General features: G+C 38.0%; 1 pseudogene across 1 annotated transcript in view; it reads right to left on the bottom strand.

The window, feature by feature from the left end:
• Window positions 1-12,030, bottom strand: part of LOC149249725 (putative polygalacturonase At1g80170) — a 64,667-nt pseudogene extending 52,637 nt beyond the window's left edge. The window contains exon 1 of the transcript XR_016265891.1: window positions 11,824-12,030. The product of XR_016265891.1 is annotated as a putative polygalacturonase At1g80170 (transcript). The remainder of the gene's footprint in view (window positions 1-11,823) is intronic.
• Between the last annotated feature and the right edge of the window lie 7,750 nt (window positions 12,031-19,780).

Genomic DNA, 19,780 nt, shown 5'->3' with positions numbered 1-19,780 from the left:
TTGACTAAAAAAGTGCATGTAGAACATTAGTTACTGTAGTTGGCTATAGGCACAAAGAAGAGAGTTCACCATTGAGTAAGAGATTGTGCATTTGAGTTAAATGGTATGCCTACAGTAGCACATTTTAATGTATTACCATTGGGATCGTATAACATGATTTTGGGTATGGATTAGATATACCTTCACAGGGCCAAGGTGGATTTTTTTGACAAATCCATTGAGTGCTTGGATGAAAATGGGGAACCAAGAGTCTTATAGGGAAAGAAGAAAGCCATGTCAATGAGGATGGTGACATCTATGCAGGACAAGCATAGTCACAGGAAAGGGTGTGTTATTTGAAGTACATATCTCTAGTGAGAACGGTAAGGAAGTTGAGGATGTAGATGTTTTGACCAGGTACCCAATTCTATAGCAATTTCAGGATATATTTCCTACATATATTAGGAGTTTCCACCTCACATGGAAGTAGACTTTTCTATTGAGTTGGTGCCAAGGGAAGCTCTAGCATCAAAAGCACCTTATAGGATGAGCACACCTAAGTTGGTAAAGTTAAAGTTGCAACTGAAAGAGATGCTTGAAAAAGGATACATTAGGTGAAGTGTATCACCTTGGGGCACACCAGTATTGTTTGTAAATAAGAAGGATGGTACTCTCATATTGTGCATTGACTACAGGTAATTGAACAAAGTGACCATAAAGAATAGGTATTGCTGAGGATTGATAACTTGTTTGATCAAATAAATGGAAAAGAAATGTTCTCGAAGATTGATGTGAGATGAGGATATCATGAGGTACGCATTAAAGAGAAGGAAATTTACAACACAACTTTCCGGACCAGGCATGGGTATTATGAGTTTGTTATAGTTCCATTTGGTTTGAATAATGCTCTAGCTACATTTATGTGCTTGATGAATAGTGTGTCGTGTCATTATTTGGACAAGTTTTTTATTGTGTTCATTGATGACATATTGGTATATTCTAAAATGAGAAAGAGCATGCCAAGAATTTAGCACTAGTGTTGAGATTGTTGAGAAAGCATTAGTTGTATGCTAAGCTCAACAAGTGCAGTTTCTTTCAGGCTGAGGTACATTACTAGGGACATGTTGTCTCAAGTAGGACATAACAATGGTTCCGGAAAAGATAAGAGCTATCATGGAGCGGGAAACTCCTAGGAATGTAGATGAGGTGAGATCCTTCATGGGATTAGCATGTTATTACAAGAGGTTCATCAGGAACTTCTCACAAATTGCTTATCCTATTACATCATTGCAAATGAAAAGTAAAAAGTTTGAATGGACAAAGGAGTGTGAAGCCAATTTTGAGAAGCTTAAGCAGTTGTTGACACATGCTCCAATGTTAACGATAACAGATCCAGACAAAGAATTTGTAGTATGTACAAATGCTTGCAAGAGAGGAGTTGGTGGAGTCCTTATGCAGGAAGGACAAGTACTGTGTTATGAGTCACGAAAACTGAATTAGCACAAGAAAAAATATCCAACGCATGATCTTGAGCTAGCAGCAACCATACATGCATTGAATATGTGGAGGCACTATCTTCTTGGTAGGAGGTTTGTATCGATGAGTGATAACAGTGGATTGAGGTATCTATTTGACCAGCCGAATCTGAAGGCCAAGAAAGCTAGATGGTTGTACATGATCAATGAGTTTGATTTTGAGATCAGATACATCAAAGGAAAGGAAAACAACGTTGCAAATGCTCTTAGAAGGCGGATATAGGTAAATCATATATCAACTATGAGTTCTTATGGGACATATATATAGGATAGGATCTTGTAGGAAGGTCAATAGTATGATAGGTATAGAGAGCTTATGCACAATTACAACAGAGTATAGGTATAGGTACAGGAGCAGGTATAGGTGCAAAGGATGTAGACTATTGTCTCAAGACATATGGATTTATTAGATTTAGAGACATGATATATGTGACAAGCAACAGTGAGCTCAAGAAGGTGATCTTGAGGGATTTTCATGCGAAACCATATTCAGGACACCTAGGCTACCAAAAGACAATAACCACAATGAAGAAGTGTTAATATTGGTTGAATCTGAAGAAGGATGTAGCAGAGTTTGTGGTTAGGTGCTTTGATTATCAGCATATGAAGGCAAAGTGTAAGAATTCAGGTGGACTACTACAGCCAATTGTGATTCTAGAATGGAAATGGGAGGTCATTTCCATGGACCTTATCACAGGTTTGTCGAGAACAATGAGACAACATGATTCCATCATGGTAGTGGTGGATAGGTTGACGAAGGTAGCGCACTTCATTCTAGTGAAGTCTACATTCTCAACAAGTGATGTAGCACAGGTCTTAATCGAGGACATGGTTTGATTGCATGGAGTTCCAAAGAATATTGTATGAGATAGGGATGCAAAGTTCACTTCCAAGTATTGGAAGGATTTATTTGCAGGTTTGGGCACATAATTAGCCTTCAATATAGCTTATCATCCACAAATAGATGGACAGACTGAGAGGGTCAATAGGATATTAAAGGACATGTTGAGGATGTACGTGATTCATCAACAGTGAAAGTGGGAAGAGTATCTTCCACTGGTAGAGTTCGCTTATAACAATGGGTACCAGGAATCTTTGAGGATGAGTCTGTTTGAGGCATTGTATGGGTGGAGTTGTAATACTCCCATCAGTTGGAGTGATCCAATTTACAAGGTGTTTATTGGGCCAGACATTTCGGTAGACATGGAGCGAGAAATGCAGGTAATCAAGAATAATTTGAAAGCAACACAGGATAGGAAGAAGAGCTATGCATATCGGAATAGATTGTTTAAGGAGTTCCAGGTTGGGGAATAAGTGTACTTTCACATCATATCGAAGAAGAGATCCTTGTGGATTAGATAATGTGCCAAAATGGCACCAAGGTTTTTTGGACCTTTCGAGATTATGGAGAGGATTGGGCCAGTATCCTATCAATTAGCACTACCTCTGATAGTAAAAGTCCATGATGTTTTCCATTTTACATTGCTTAAGAAGTATGTTAAAGATGTTGATCATGTGATTGATTGGTCTGTATTACAGTTGGAGCCAGATGGAGAATTCCATCCGAAGCTTCAGTGTATATTGCAAATAAATGTGCTCATGCTCTGAAACTGAGCAATCAAGTAGGTTAAAGTGCAGTGGAAGCACTTTGGGCCCGATGAAACTACATGGGAGATGGCGAATCAGATGCGGGCTATGTATCCTTCCTTATTTTCCAGTTGAGAAGATGTTTTGGTATATGTTTTTGGTACATTTTTTGGTGATGTTTGGTATATGTACATATGTATGTGGATGTAAATACTGCCATGAGCTAAGTTATAAAGTTCCAATAAGCGGTATGGGTGTCATGTTGGTTTTCTTTTCAATAAGTTAATCATTGTAAATACTGCATCGAGCTAAGTTATAAATCTCCATGGGAAATATGTATTCTTTTTAGTAGTTTTGCTGAGGTATAGGTCTAGTTGAACACCGATGATAGTGTTCCCTAAGGGGGAGGCTTCTATGACAGCCCTAGTGAAAATTCGATGTAATAAAATTTAATAAAGGAAAAATAATAACCACAGTTGATGAGACACTTATTCCAAGATGAATGTTGGGAAAAAAATTCTAGTGTGGGTGTTCATTTGGTTTACTATGGCTAAGGAAATTAGCAAAAGCAATGGCTATGGCTTTAGAAAGGAAAAATGAAATTTTTGGCACATTTTTTTATGAAAATAATGGAAATTAGGAAAAAAGGAAGGTTAAAGGTCACAGGTTGCATGTGAGGAGGAAAATGAAGGAAAATAATGGAAAATGAAGAAAATAGAGGCCTAATTGATAAAAAGGCTTTTGAGGATCAGTTGGTACCTTTTTGTCAGTTCATTTTTGGCTCTCTCTCATTATTTTCTCTCTCTCTCACTCTTGGACACTTAGAGTTTTCTTGGAGCACTTTGACATGGGATCAGGAAAGGAAAAGAAGGCAAGAGGAAGGAAGGAGCAAGAAAGGAAGAGAAGGATCAAGCAGCTACAGTAGGATTAGTTGCAGGTATCAATTGTCATGTGTGTTTTCCTTGCTAGGTTTGGCATGCATGGTATTGCATGTGGTTCTTCTTTATTATGGCATGGTTTTTCTAGGTGTGACAATGTTTTCAACCTAGGCTTTCCATTTCCGGATAGCCATGGTGTGATGGGGTTCTGATGTTTTGGTTGAGTTGGATTTCCAGTTGAATTCGAAGATGAGTGAGGGGGATCTCCGAAAGTAAAAACATATGGCCTAGTGATCCCTAAATTTTATTGTGGATTGTGCTAAATCCACTAGCCTAGTGACCCCTGAACTAAATTGTGGGTTGTGGTAAAGCCGGGTATTGCGTGTTTCATGGGTCTAGGAATCCTCGACCAGTTAATGGTGGGATGCACAATAAATCCTAGAGGTGGTTTCCCTTGATTAGGCCTAGGAATCCTTGTCGGTGAATGGAGGGATATACGATAACACATAGAGGTTGGAGTCTTGGTTTAGGGCCTAGTGATCCCTGGATCGGACTTTGGATTGCAACAAATCATTAGAAACTAGGAGACAGGAAAAATCCTCATGGTGTAGGTTGAGAAATTTGGTGGCATCCATATTTTTTTTGGCCTAGTGATTTGGTGGAGATCATGGTAAATCATATTATTACATGTTTATTGTGTTGGCATAGGGATCTGGTGTGGATTATGGTAAAGCTTGTTTTCTATTAATGAGAGTGAGGCGGTTCAGCCTCGGGATGCCCTAGTTGGTTATTTTGGTTTGAGCCCCACATTCATGTTTGGAATATGGCACGGGGGTATTTGGCTCAACCAATCTATGGTTGGGTGGAACGTGGTAGTCCCATCTTGGGTTGGCCTTTGAATTCATTAATAAAATGTTCTCTCCTTGACATCTTATGTGTAAATGTACTAGTTTATATGTGGAGTCTATGGCTGATGTATCCTTCATATTTTTGTTGTTATTATGTTGGTTATAAGCATGTTTTATGATAGTGATGATGTATGGATCTCCTCATGTTTTGATTTGTAAATGAATGAACAATGTATATATGACCTAATAAATGATAATGCGGATAATGATATAAAGAGAAAATATTTCGTAGTGATTCTCAGATAAATATGAGGCCCCTATGCTCAGATCTGTTGTTTAAACTTGTAGATTACATATTTGTGACATGTGCGATGAAATGCCTATCATGGCTAATACAAGTCCAGTCAAGTACTTATTCAATAAACTGCATTTGTATCATTATTATATTGTTATCTTTCAATTCTGAAAGTGTCATTGGGTTCTGGGAAGTGACCTGGGCTGTGGGTCTAAAAACATGGCATAGATCCCAGAGTCATAGGCAAAGGTATGAGGGGAAAAGTCCCCAAACACGTGCATATCCATGCTATGGGAGCGTCTAGAGCCTCCTAAATGCACCCTTATCCATATCAAGGGTGTGTCTCAAGGGAGCGTCTGGGGGATTATGTGAAAATTCCTTAACCCAGAATCCCTACTACAACACTGATGATATTTCTCTTAACTGTTAGATTTACATGAACAAGTTATTTGCAGTTTCCTACGACAAACATTGAAATACATACACTGCAGCCTACACCATTTAAAATAATATGCCAAAACAAGAAACTGAACAATAGAGAGATACAACACAAGTGACATAGTTATTTTTGGACAAATATCCCCGAAAAAACCTAATGCTAGAAAATCAGTGTAGCAGTTCTAAGGGTTTTATAATTATTCAGTAGTAAATCTAAATACAATCACTCGATGCCCTCTCGACAATCCAGATACAGAGAAATCTCACTGACAGAAGGATAAGTGAGATCACCTCACCCCTATCACTGGAAATTCTGGCTGATCCAGTCCTTGAGTGAACAGCCCCTGGTTGCCTCTATGCTGCCTCTGCACTAGACCAACGTCTTGCTATATAGGAACTACGTCACTCTTCCCGGTTTTCAATTTGCCTTTGTAAATCTGACTTCTACTCTCCCGGTCTCACACCCTGGAATCTAGCCACGGAAATTGATCTCCCAGCATATTTTCAAACTTCCTCTTGGCTTCTGCACTGCCTCTCATGGGCCTACATAGCTCTACGTCATCCTCTCTGGCTCTGCACTTCCATTGCTAGATATCCCTGTATATTCTCTGCTGAGTATTCTCCGACTAAGAAGAATTCCCTTCAGATATTATCCATGCTCCTCACTGCAAAATCTCACTTTGAATCTGTCTCTGGCAACTACTCTGCTTCATAAATTCGATCTTTTAAACTCTCTGCGTGTATATTCCAATTTATCCTCAAGCCTCCTTAAATAATCTTCTCGTTGACATTCAACGAACCAAATTAGAAGCTAATCAATGGCTAAGAGAATTTATGCTTAATCCTCATCTTCTTCTAGAAGTTAGTTAGATTAATACCCATTAATTATTTTAATTTCCTAAATTTAGACTTAGGGACCCATTAAAAATAATTAATTATTTTAATAAAATAGTCTTCGGCTAGAATTTCCCAAAACTCTTTCTAGGTTCTTTGGAATACATGTGCCCAAGCCTCCTTGAAAGATTTGAGACTTAGAGAACATCTAATGCTACCAAAAATCAACATTCCCTCTTAGCGAGGAATGTGCTCTAGCAATGCCTCCCACTCAAGCATCACCCTGACTTCATAACATCATCCTCTGCATTGTTGATATATGACATGTTTTCCATCAACTACTACCTTGTTTCTCTCACTGTACTGCTGTTAACATTGCCACTATCAACACTGCATCCATACTACAACTCCCTCTGAATTTCTGCATCTGTGTTGTTGTTGGCACTGCTACTACCAATTGCCCCTGCAGTGCAAACTATTACTACTATTGCATCAACAACGGAAATATATCTCAAATTACTGAACATGTGTTTAGCATAGATGCATCTCAATGCTTAAGATGTGACTGTTGCTAGTCCTACACTATCCCTCTAAAGCCACTGTGTTGTTGATGCTATTGTGCCTCCTTTCACTGCTGCAACTCTGCACTATACTGCTTAGACGTGGCATTCTAAACACTACATCTATCGCTCCAAAACTCCTCTGCACCATCTGACACTTAGTCCATCCTACTACTTCTGATCTGGGCTCTCGTAGCAAGGAATTGATTTGAGAGTTGGGTTGCTCAAGGACCCTACCCATCTATAGCTCTTTCAAACTACAGCTCCAAATCAGCCCACCTCCCTCCTGGAGGTATCTTGGCTATTCACAAGTGCATCATTCAAATCATGCCTCTCATCTTTGTCCTTCTTCGTAAGAGGAAACTGTGTTTTGTAGTGATTCATTTCACCGCACCTAAAGCATTTGATCTTCGAGACGTCCTTCTTCCACATCTCATGCTCCTGTTTCCCCTTGGATGCAAGGGGTGCATTCTCTTCCTCCTCTTTGGACTTCGACCTACTACTTCTGCTTCCTTCAAGCTTACACTTGACCAAGTCTCTCCTCAACTCCTCTTGCTTAAGAGTTGCTCACATCTCATCCCAATTTTCCAAAGTCACCCTGCCGAGGATACTATGAACAAAGACTTGCCAATCTTCAGAAACGTAATTTAGAGCCAGCCTTACTAACTCAAACCCTTAAGGTGTAGACCCCACAGCTCCTAACTTGTCCTAGGCCTCCTAAGGCTTTGTGAGGAACATATCTATGCACTCCCCTTCAGCATCTCCGTAGATCTCAGTTTCTGATCTAAGTACATCTTCTACTACTCGGAAGATCCTTGATACAACATTGCCAAGGCATCCCACATCTCCTTAGCAGTCCCTCTTCTGGAGATGTGACAAACCATGTGATCCTTTACTCCATCTAGGAACATCCTCTTAGCCTTCACCATTTCTGTTTGACACTTCTTTAGCAGATTTTGATATGCAAGCACAACTACCACGCTATTGACATAAGCCTTGAGAGAATTCTCATCTAGAAGGAACGACATCCTTGCATTCCATATGACATAGTTAGATGCCCCATCTAGCCTGTCCTGATCTCTTAGCCCAATGGTTGCCATCCCTGCCACGAAAATATCGAATTGCTCCTCTCTGCTTCTTACTGTTGTTGCTCAGCCAATAAGAAAACGGACTCCTTGACAGGAAGTCTACTAAGGAAAAATTTCCTCAATGTGCTTCTTCTCTCTCTTCTGACATTTTTCAGCCCAACAATCTGCTTGTTGAAAAACTGCATCCCACCAACTCTTCCTCACACTAAGTCTCACTTCTACTCCTGCTGCCACGACAAAATTTCAACCTGAAATCCCTTCCTCTATGTCAACTCACTCAGAGAGAGACTTTCCTTGAAACTTTATCCCTCCTAGCTTGGACTGCGCAAACCCTCTGGAAATTCGAATTGTTGCCTCTTACAGTTATTTTGATCTCCTTTTCTTCTCAGTGTTGGGTTCTCTAGCACTGTTCTTCTTGCTTCACCTACACTGCTGTGATACCATGTGAAAAATCCTTAACCTCGAATCCCTATAGCATCAACTGATGATATTTCTCATACTTGTTAGATTTACATGAACAAGTTATTTACAGTTTCCTATGGAAAACATTGAAATACATACACTGCAGCTTATACCATTTAAAATAATATGTTGAAATAAGAAATTGAACAATAGAGAGATACAACACAAGTGACAGAGTTATTTTTGGACAAATATCCCCGGAAAAACCCAATGCGGGAAAACCTGTGCAACGACTCTGAGGGTTTTATTATTTTGTAGTATTAAATCTGAACACAATCATTGGATGCCCTCTCGACAATCCAGTTATAGAGAAATGTCACTAACAGAAGGATAAGTGAGATCACCTGACCCTATCACTGGAAATCCTGCTTGATCCAACCCTTGAGTGAATGACCCATCGCTGCCTCTGCGTAGTGTCTACATCAGCCCAGTGTCTCACTATCTAGGAACTACGTCACTCTTCCAAAATGCTCGATTTGCCTCTGGAAATCTAACTTCTACTCTCATGGTCTCACACCCAAGAATCCAACCACAAAAATTGATATCTCAGTATATTTTCAGACTTCCTCTTGGCTTCTGTATTGCCTTTGTGTCAGCCTACACTGCCTCTTCATGCGCCTGCATAGATCTGCGTCAGCCGCTTTGGCTCTGTGCTACCACTACTGGATCTCCCTTTGTCTTCTATGTTGAGTATTCTTCGACCAAAAAGAATTCCCTTTGGATACTATCTCCGCCCCTCACTGCAAAATCTCACTTTTAATCTCTCTTCAGAAGTTGCTCTACTTGAGAAATTCAATCTTCTGAACTCTCTCTCTGTGTATTCCAAGTAACCCTCAAACCCCCTTAAATAATCTTCTCATTGAAATTAAACGACCCATATTAGAAGATAATAAATGACTAAGATCATTTCTTCTTGATCCTCGTCTTCTTTTAGAATTTACACCCAGAGTTAGATTAATACCCATTAATTATTTTAATGTCCTAAGTTCAGACTTAGGGACCCATTACATAAAAATTAAATAAATAATAATTACATAAAAATAGAATTCCAAAAGCTCGTCTGCAAAAACTTTCAAAAAAGGTACCTTCTCATATATTAGTTTATCTCACTATGAATTTATCAAAACTGTATAGAGTTGGTTCTTCTTGGATGCATAATTTAATTGTGCATTCAAAGTATCCCTACACTTACATTTAAGTAAATCTATAACGAGATAAGTCAAATACAGTTTTCTTCCTTTCCATCCAAAAATATTTACCCTTATGGTTGGCATTTTCATGGTGAATCATATGGGTTATTTTGAAATTGATTTATACAATATGTTTTTTTTTTTATGGTTTGAGACCCATTTTTTACCTCTAAATTAACCTAATGACATTGATTACAAAAAAAAATTGTAAATATTTGAAAATTGAGTTTTTAATCATTTTGAGGAAATGATTATGATTATTTTCTGACAATGAAACATAGATATTTCATAGAATTTAGAATAATTTTAAGGACTCACATGAATCTTTTCTCTGTCTCAAAATTCAAATATTTTGGATAACAATGCACGATCTACTAAATTATGAATATAGTTTTCTATGTAAGACAACAATTAACTATTTTGATGTAGTGCAATCAACTCAACCATATAGTAGAAACAATGAGCAATGAATCTTTTTCAATAGAATCCAGTGGATATGTTTCAATACAAGGGAATAATGAAAAAGAGAATAATGTAGCACAAATCATTGATCTTGGAAAAAATGAAAATAGTATAGCACAAATTGAAAACATAACATAGATGATTGATTGCACAAATGACCAAGATCGAAGATCCAATGGAGCCAATAAAGTAACAAGTTTTCACCCTTTCATTTAATTTATATTTTGTAAAGTAATTTATGTTTTTTTTCTAAAATATATATCAATATATATTTTTCTAAAATTTTATTATTAAAAAATAAAAGTGTGAATAAATATATATTTACCGTATTATAATTTCTATAACTATTTTAATAATAATTTTTCGTTTAAATTTTATTAAAAAATAAAAATGTTTAAAATAAAATATAAATTTATAAATTCCAAATATAAATTTTATTATGAATTACAAATGTGATGTATATAATAATTCTACTACAAATTAAGAAAATATTAAATGTCCCCACTTAACCAAGTTGATAAATTAATTAATGAATATATAATATAATTAAGAAATAAAAAATTATTGACTTAATTGTGCGTTATTATGGTAGGGTGCTATATCTAAAGTATACATAATAGATTTAAATAAGAGTCGACTATATATGACTATGCATGTTTTATATTTATATAAACAAATAAAAAAATATCAAATATATTAATCAAATATAGATACATCCATACACTAAAAAAAGTAGTGTACAATATTTTTCTTCTTCGATTATACGTTTCTTCATCAGCTTCATGCGGTTGAAGTGTCATGCATCTTTGGGGTGCATTCTCGTCATTGGCTACGTCGGTTTGTATATCAATTCCACCCTATCTCACTGAAAATTTTCCACTTCCAACGCTGGCAAGGGAAACTGAAAAAAATGACAATTTGAGTGTGACCTTGTCTACCACTTGGTGGTGTATTTATTCTCTATAGATTGGGTGCAGACATGGTAATGAAGCATGTGGGAGTTCTGGCATATAGTAATGAAGCATGTAAGTATGTTTCAAAGCAGGTTGAAATTGTAGTGTTATTTGTTGGATAAAATAATTTAACTTCAGTTTTATTATTAAGTATTTTATTATTAAGTAAATGTAAGGTTATAAAAATTAGAAGATGTAATGTCTAGTCTTTTTATAGATTTTTTTCCTGGAATAAAGTTGTATGTGGAAAAAATAAAAACAAAAATAGTTAAGTGGAATAAAGTTGTATGTGGGACTAGATTGAATAGTTAACTGTAATCAGAAATTAATAATGATACTTCAAGATATATAAACAATACTAGAATTAAGGGAAAGGATTTAGAAACATATCTCTCAAAGCTTAAGAACTTGGACATCTTTCTCCATAGAACAATGATAGATCGATTTTGAATATTAAAAATTAAGAAAAATACAAGACATTTACTTATAAACCATTTCTCTGTATTAATGATTGTACGAGAATATTACTTATAAAAAATGGTACAAAATTTTTATATTGTTAAACATTCAAATTCTACCACCTTTACAAATTATCTTGAAAATTTTGTAAATCAAAATGGAAACAAATTTTGGAAACAAATTACAGACCTAAAGGAAAAATTCCTTTATTAACTACACAATAACATCAGGACAATGGTTAGATTTATGTTTTACCTGACTGTCGTCAGAGACACCGTTTCCTTTGGCTCCATAGCTATCCACGTTAAAAACTGGTGCAGTAGCAGTAAAATTACCCTCTATTCGACTACGCTCATTGTTGAAGCGAAATCCCTCTTGTGTGGAAAGGCCTGTATAGAGAAATATGCTGACGATGCATAATCGCGTCCAGATGCTGAAGTTTTCCAAGAGTCTGTACACCATATTCTTATGTCTGTACACCATATTCTTATTTTACTCAGTGACAATGCAGACGTTAATTAAAACAATAAATCACAGAATTAAAATAACTTGAATAAAAAATAAACTAAATATTTTACACTAAATTTTATGCGAATTAATTCTTAATTGAACAATAAGAACTTTTGCTCCAAACAGAATATTAGCTCCCTTTACTCGAATCAAAGATAAACTAAGCCTTTGAGCAAAGACTCTTATACTCGTCTTTCAACTTTTCTGTATTCCTTCCTTCACTTTTTATCCTTTGATCATTTTTTTCCATTTTAAAGAGAACACTATCAGGATATCTAATTTTATATTAAATTTAGCTATTTCCACTTTAATATTTCAATTTCTTTATAAATATTCTTTGATTTCATATTCATTCATTAAATATTCTTAGATAAAGGTTTATATGATTTGTGATTCTTCATATTTGTAATATTTTATTTTATTTTATATTATATTATATTATATCTATTTAAAATTTTCAACTTACTATTAAATTTAAATTTAAATTTAACTTACTATTAAATTTAAATTTAAATTTATTTATGGTTAGTTAAATTTATTTTTGTTTAATTTTTTAGTAGTTTATTATTTATAGTTATGATATTTTAATTTTAATTATTTTATATTAATAAGAAATTTAAATATTCAACTAATCTTTCTTTTTCCAAATTTAAATATTTCATCATATTTTTATAATATCAAATTTATTACATTTTCTCTAATGTTAAACTTTTTATTTTTTATCTTTTTATTAATAATTAATATTTTTTATTTTATTTTATTTCAAATATCATAAAATTAAATTATTATTATGATTAATGATAAAAACTTACTTAAAAAAAATTAAACATTATAGTTTATCTTCCTATTACTTCTCCCATAAAAAAATTATTTGCTACTTTAACTATGCATGAAAAGATAAGAGTAAAACACAATTAAGATTAAGATTAAATGGATTTGAAAAATTGTGTTTTAAATAATTATCTAAAATTAAAATGCTAATTAATAATTCTAATTTATAGATCATATTTTTCAGATTTAATCTTTAATCTTTATACTTTTAATTTATTTTATGATTTAACATATTTCTATATATCCAATTTATAATTGAAATTGAATTTAATAATTTATTTTTATTTTGTTTAGATATTATAGTTATTCATTAATTTAATATTTTCTTCAATAATTACATGTTTAAAAGAAAGAATTATTTTAAAAAATATCCTTATTCTCATGATAATCACTAATGCCTGAAAACCTGTTACCCTCTAAAACCTTTAATTTTAGAGTTATATGATTCTCAAGCCTCAATTATCTAAAACAAAGTAGAGTCTTTCACTCTCAACATCTAAACAAAACATAAAAAGAAAACCTCTAAAATAAACACAGAAAGAATCTTGGTAATTCTACTTAGGCTAAGGGTTTCTGTAAACCCAAATTAAGAAAACACAGAAAAATCTTAATAATTCTACTTAGTCTAAGGGTTTCAGTAAACACAAATTAAGAAAATTTTGAATACCAAATGAATAATAGTCATCCTCCACACTCAGTTGTTGGAAGAAGCAATTCCAATCACCACTTAATTGTCTTCAACTGTCAATCGAAGTGTGTTCATAATTGACTGAGTTATTAAGTTGTACCACTTAATTTTCTTAACTGTCAATCCAAGTGTCTTCATAATTGACTGAGTTATTAAGTTGTACCACTTAATTGTGAATCTGCCGTTGAGCCGTGTATTGTTTAAAGTTGGAGAGGTTTGTTGTGGAATAGATGCAGTCTTGGTTGGCCCCATACTGGCGCATGCCAGTGGAAAGCAATGCGCAACACTATACGGAGAGTTCTCGGTAAATGGTAGATATCGCACTGCTGGAAGGATTTTGGGGTTTGCAGAGGCGCATGTGGGTTTGGCGAAACCATCCAAATTCTGTTGTGTGATACGTTGTATGGAGATTGTGTGTGATACGTTGTTTCTTTTCGGAAAGGAAAAAAAGCTTTCATCAAAAGTGAATGAAAGTTTAATGTCAATACATATGTCATGATTCCAAATTGTTCAAAATCATAGAGGATTACGAGGGCAGCCAACTTAGCCCCAACTATTGATGACACAGAGGACAGATCAAAATTTTAGCTGAAAAAAGAACTAAAAAATCATTAAGTTAAGCTCGATGTTAAGCAGAATTCTATCATAATGTCCCGAGAACAGAGTGCAAAAGATAAATACTCGAGAACAGAAGCATTAAAGGATTAACTGGCGCAATCGCAACAGAAGATCTGAGGCAAATTCCTGAAAAATATCAAGCCCGAGGACGCAGACCATCCACGCTTAGATAGTTTGTAGGCAACATTGTCTTGTTCACGAAATTGTGAGTGAAAGAGATCTTTTGGAAGGACAACATTAAAAAGCTGATCCTCTCTTGCCAATGGTGAAGAACCAGGGGTTGAAGATAGCAACCCTCATTTGCCCAGTTAAATGTCGATTTGGAAATGGATTCATCACCATCAATATAGTCTAGGACACCTAAAATTTTGAAGTTTTTTTTTCAGAGAAAAAAGCTATATGTATTATATTAAGATCATATAATTATCAAGATTTACATGAAGAAGATAGGCGACAGCCAAAATTGCCAAAAACATTTGTGCAAATCGTTGAGCATGGGAAGAACATATTCCCAAATAGTTCAGAAGGTGCAAGATCGAAGGGATATCAGCAAAGATCAGAAGGGTGTCATATGAACACATGCACAAAGAGAGAAGAGATGCTGTTATGAAAACAGAATATAGCAGAGAGATGCTGAAATGAAAACAGAAATATGACAGAGACAACATATAAGAAGACAAGAGGCGGACAGTTAGTCCGATGGCATGGATCCCGAAATCGAGGGCAAAATGGAGTCCAGTGGCAAGCAGCAACCCTGAAAAACACGACCATTTCTCCATTTCCAGATGTGCCAGCAGGAAAGAATGAAGAGGGCATGCCATTTTGGGCATTGAGAGGCCCACCACATAAATGCTTCCTGTACAGAGGAGAACAGGCGGTGAGGAAAACCATAAAACAGGGAGAGCTCATACCAGATTGCAGAGGCGGCAGCACATTGAAAGAACATGTGATTGTTCGTTTCTACTTCGGCCAGACAGAGTTGACATCTTCCAGGACCGTGCCAACCTTTCTTTTGGAGAACTTCCCAGGAGAGGTTCCGGTTGGAGAAAAGAAGCCAAGAAAAAAGGATAGATTTGAGGGGGCAGGGAGCTTTCCAAAGCTTGACGGGGAAAAGGGAGGGGAGGGGAGGGAGATCAGATGTAAGGACCGAGTATATGAACCGGACAGAGATGGGGAGGATTTTGGTTTTAAGGGACCAAATCAGTTCATCCTTCGTGCCCAGTTGAAGGATCCCCCGGTGAGAGAAGGCGTTGGTGAAAGTGGACCAGAGAGGGCGGAGAGGAGGGGGGATGCCTAATTGAAGGTCACTTTTCCAGATGGGTTCTAGAGAGGACCAAGAGTCTATAAGATCGAACCAGGTGAAGAGGCCCTTTGTGTGGAAGAAGGAAAGTAAACCCTGAGGAATCTTGGACTCTAAGTTGTATAGGGTAGGATCAAAACCAATGAGGACAGACGAGCCAGAGAAAATTGTCCATTTTAAATTCTTCAAAAAAAACGATTGGATCTTTCTGAAACTGCACCAAATGGGGGAGCCATTCCTGATGCCGAGGGAAGACCTTCTGAGCCAGTATGCCATGTTCCTACCTTTTAGATATCTTTGCTTGATAAGAGAGCTCCACGGGCTGTTCCCGAATATACCCCTGTGTAGAGATTTGCAAATGAGCGCCCTTCCAAATAGCTTCATATTTAGAAGGCCCCATCCACCATTCTTTTTCGGTCTAGAGATAAGATCCATTCTCGCGAGATGAAATTTTGTTTGGTAGGAACGACCACCCCACAAAAAGTTAGCAGCGATGGAAGTCATTTTCTTGGTGACAGAGGCCGGAAGAAAGAAGAGGTGGCCCCAATAGACCGCAAGTTGGGAGAGCACCGCCTGAACCAAAATGAATCTGCCAGCAAGAGACAGAAAGCGCATTTCCCATCTAGAGATCTTGGTGTAGAAGCGCTCAATCAGCCAGAGCCAGTCCTGGCAGCGGTATCCCTTCGCTTTAAGGCGAAATCCCAAATATGAGAAGCCATCTTTAATGAGAGCGAGATTAACACGAAAGCGATCTGCGATCCAATGTGCTATTGCAGAGTTTGATTCATTGTGATATAGCACTGATTTCCCATTATTAATCTTGAGACCTGTGGCGGATTGAAACTTCTGAAAGAGCACGTAGAGACAAACCCAAGAAGATTTGCACAGCATTGCAAAGATTAAAATATCATCAACGAAGAAGTTGTGGGAGAGAGAGATGTCCTTGCATATCTTGACTGGTTTACATCTGCCGAGAGCAACAGCATGATTGATCTGAGAACTGAGAGTATTCATCACCAAAATAAACAGGATGGGCGAGAGAGGGCAGCCCTGGCGGAGCCCTCTCTCAGCATGAAAGAAGGTAGATGGGATTCCATTAATTATAACAGAGAAATGAACAGATTCGACGCATGCCATAATCCAGCTAATAGCCATAGGCCTTAACCCGATTTTTGCAAGGAGGATTCTGAGGAAGCTCCAGTCGACACAATCAAATGCCTTTTGAAGATCGATCTTGAAAGCCGCGGCATCAATATTCTTGGTGCAGATGGAGAAAAGGCATTCCTGTGCCATGGCTACAGCATCTAGAATAAGTCTACCCTTTAGGAAAGCATGTTGTTCCTTTGTTATGAAAGAGTTAAGGGTTTTTTTCATTCTTTCTGCGATTATCTTGGAGATGATCTTGTAAAGAGAGTTGCACAATGCTATTGGCCTGTAGTCCCCAAACGATGTAGATTTATCTTTTTTGGGAATCAATGCAATGAAGGTGGCCGATAGAGCACTATTTATGCTTCCAGAGTGACGAGAGGCATCCACCATATTGAGCAGGTCATTTTTGAAGAGATCATAAAAATGGGCAAAAAATTCAACCGGCCAGCCATCTGGGCCTGGGCTTTTATCTTTTTTGAAGCTCTTGATTGTCTCGGAAAGCTCCTCCTCCGTGATAGGCCTATAGAAATCATCGTTAGCTGCTTCGTCGAACATGACCGGTAAAAGGTCCACAGCCCAAAGCATATCGTTTAGGTGACTGTGTTGCCTTTTGTATTGCTCCTTGAAGAAACGGGTGGCTTCTGCGGAAATATCCTGTTGTGAAAATAGGAGGTCACCATTACCGTCCTCAATTTCCCATATTGCATTCTTTGCTCTGCGCGCATTTGCGAAGTTATGAAAGAATCTGGTGTTCCTGTCCCCTTGCTTGAGCCATGTTGCTCGACTTTTTAACCTCCAAGTTGCTTCCTCATTTTTGAGGAGCTCTTGTTTCTTTCTTTCTAGGAGCCTGATTTGAACTTTTTTGTCGAAGGATAGGCCGCTAAGATGAGATGTGGAGGCGAGCAGACTGATTTCGTGGTTGATGTTATGGAGGTCCTGCGAGTCTTTCCGCTTCTTACTGATCTGCCATGACTTGACTTTCTCCCTCAACTTTTGAATTTTATCGCGAAAAGTGTATAAGAAAGCATCCTCGGCTTGGTTGATATTCCTCCAACAGGACTTGATGAATTCGATGAATGATTCATCATGTAGATAGGTGGAATTGAACTTGAAAGAATAGCCCCTTTTGTGCTCGGTGAGCACCCAGTCAAGGAGAATGGGCTTGTGATCCGAGGACAAATCCCCTCCAGTTTTTGCAGTTGGCATTCCCCATCTTTCGATAATGCTGGAGTTTAACAGAAAGCGATCAATTCTTTTAGCTATGAAGGCAGGACCCAGCCTACCATTGTCCCATGTAGGAGTCATTATTTCTGGGATGATGTCGACAAGGTCTCTTTTTAAAAGCTCCATTCTCATTCTGTCTGCCATTCTATCCACGGAAATGCCTTGTCCCCAGCATTCTTCCGATCTAAGGGTCAAGTTGAGATCACCTGCAATAAGCAAAGAATTAATGTCTAGGATTTCCGAGTTGAACAGAGAATCCCAAAAAGAAAGCCTGTTCCTGTAGGGCGCGTAAATATTCAACATATTAAGAATATGTGGTCTTCCTCTGATGGAGGCCGATAAAAGAATTCCAGCGCTGCATTTGTAGGCCTTCGCTTTGACCATGAGCGGATTCCAGAGAGCCACAAGCCCACCAGACAGACCATCTGCATTGGTGGCAGCCATGTGCCATGTTGGAAACATTCTTCTAAAATACGACAGAGCCACCATGCTGGAGTGCATGGTCTCTTGGATAAAAATAATATGGGGACGCGCAGAAACAAGAGTCGCCTTCAGAGCTAGGAATTTTGGGCCCGCTCCTAAGCCCCTGATATTGTATGAGATTAGGAAGGTCATTTTGAGGCCTGTCCAGCCAAACTTGCTCTAAGGGGCTGTGGCGGAGGAGACTCCAGAATAGGAACATCAATGAGGGGAAGATTTGAGACACCCAATTCAGAAGCAATCGTCCGGCCTCTGAAATGTCTGCTGCCGCCTCTATGCTTTTTCCTTACTGTGATATTTTTAGCAGAGTCAGGACTAATGGAGGGGAATGACGGCTTGTGGATGGTGAGGGGTTCGAGGATGGAAGGATGGCGGTTAAGGAGAAGGTCAATATCGCTGTCAAGATTATTGACCGGGGACTCTGTAGGAGAATTGAATGGAGTCGGGGTCAGCAGTGGCTCTTTTCCTTTGTGAATGGCGGAGGGCGAATTTAATGGAGAGGGCGATGAAGAGGATATGTGGATGGGATGCGAGCCCACAACAAATTCAGCAGCATTCATCGCCGGTGGGGGAGGAACCGCATTTTCTTCGAACTGTTCGAGGACAGGAGGGCTGGTGAAGTCCGCCATGTTCATGAGAGGGGGAGAGAGCGGGGGGCTCTTGAAATCTGCAAGATTAGGCGATTCGGGCCTGTTCTGTGAGTCATCCTGAGAGCATCGGTGGTCTGTGGACTTGAAGGAGAAATGATTCCCCGTGGGGCTGCCGCTTTCGGAGCGAGAATCCGAATTCATTTGCCTTCCCTTCACCTTGGTAAAAGAGGGGAGCCTGTGGCGACGGAATTTGCAGTCTCGGATGAGGTGTCCAGTGCGATGGCAGGAGGAACACCGAAACGGGATACCCCAAAAATCAAGCCTTTGACATATCTTAGAACCCTCCCAAAAGATATCAATTTGATCAGGGTAGCCACCCTTGTATGGTTTGTCAATGAGAATCCAGGCGATTCTTTTGTCCTTTTCCCCACGAACCCATGGATCGACATAGATGAACTTGCCAATCGCATTTCCGATTGTGGCCAGAATCTCCGGCGTCCATAGATGGAGCGGAAGATTTGGGAGTTTAACCCAAATCATACTGTGAGAGGGAGTATTTTTGAGAGGGTCGAAGCCGAGGTACCATTTAGACAGGGAGAGGAAGCTTCTACCCGAGACCCAAGGTCTGTTCAAAACCAGCTCCAAGTCAGACTCCTTTTGAAAATGGAAAGAAAACCACTCTTTCATAAGACGAGAGATAATTGGAGTGTATCCGATGATGGGGGACCATGACTTTGTAATCCAGCTCCTCATTTGGGCCTCGTCCATTTCCGGGAAGAACCATTTCCCAACTAAAGCGTTCTTTTGAAGACTCTCAATGCG

This window comes from Pinus tabuliformis, chromosome 7 (genome assembly GCF_031772625.1).
Source record: "Pinus tabuliformis cultivar Carrire ecotype Pingquan chromosome 7, CPIR1, whole genome shotgun sequence".
Classification (NCBI taxonomy): domain Eukaryota; kingdom Viridiplantae; phylum Streptophyta; class Pinopsida; order Pinales; family Pinaceae; genus Pinus; species Pinus tabuliformis.
This window is presented reverse-complemented; position numbering and strand designations above follow the sequence as displayed.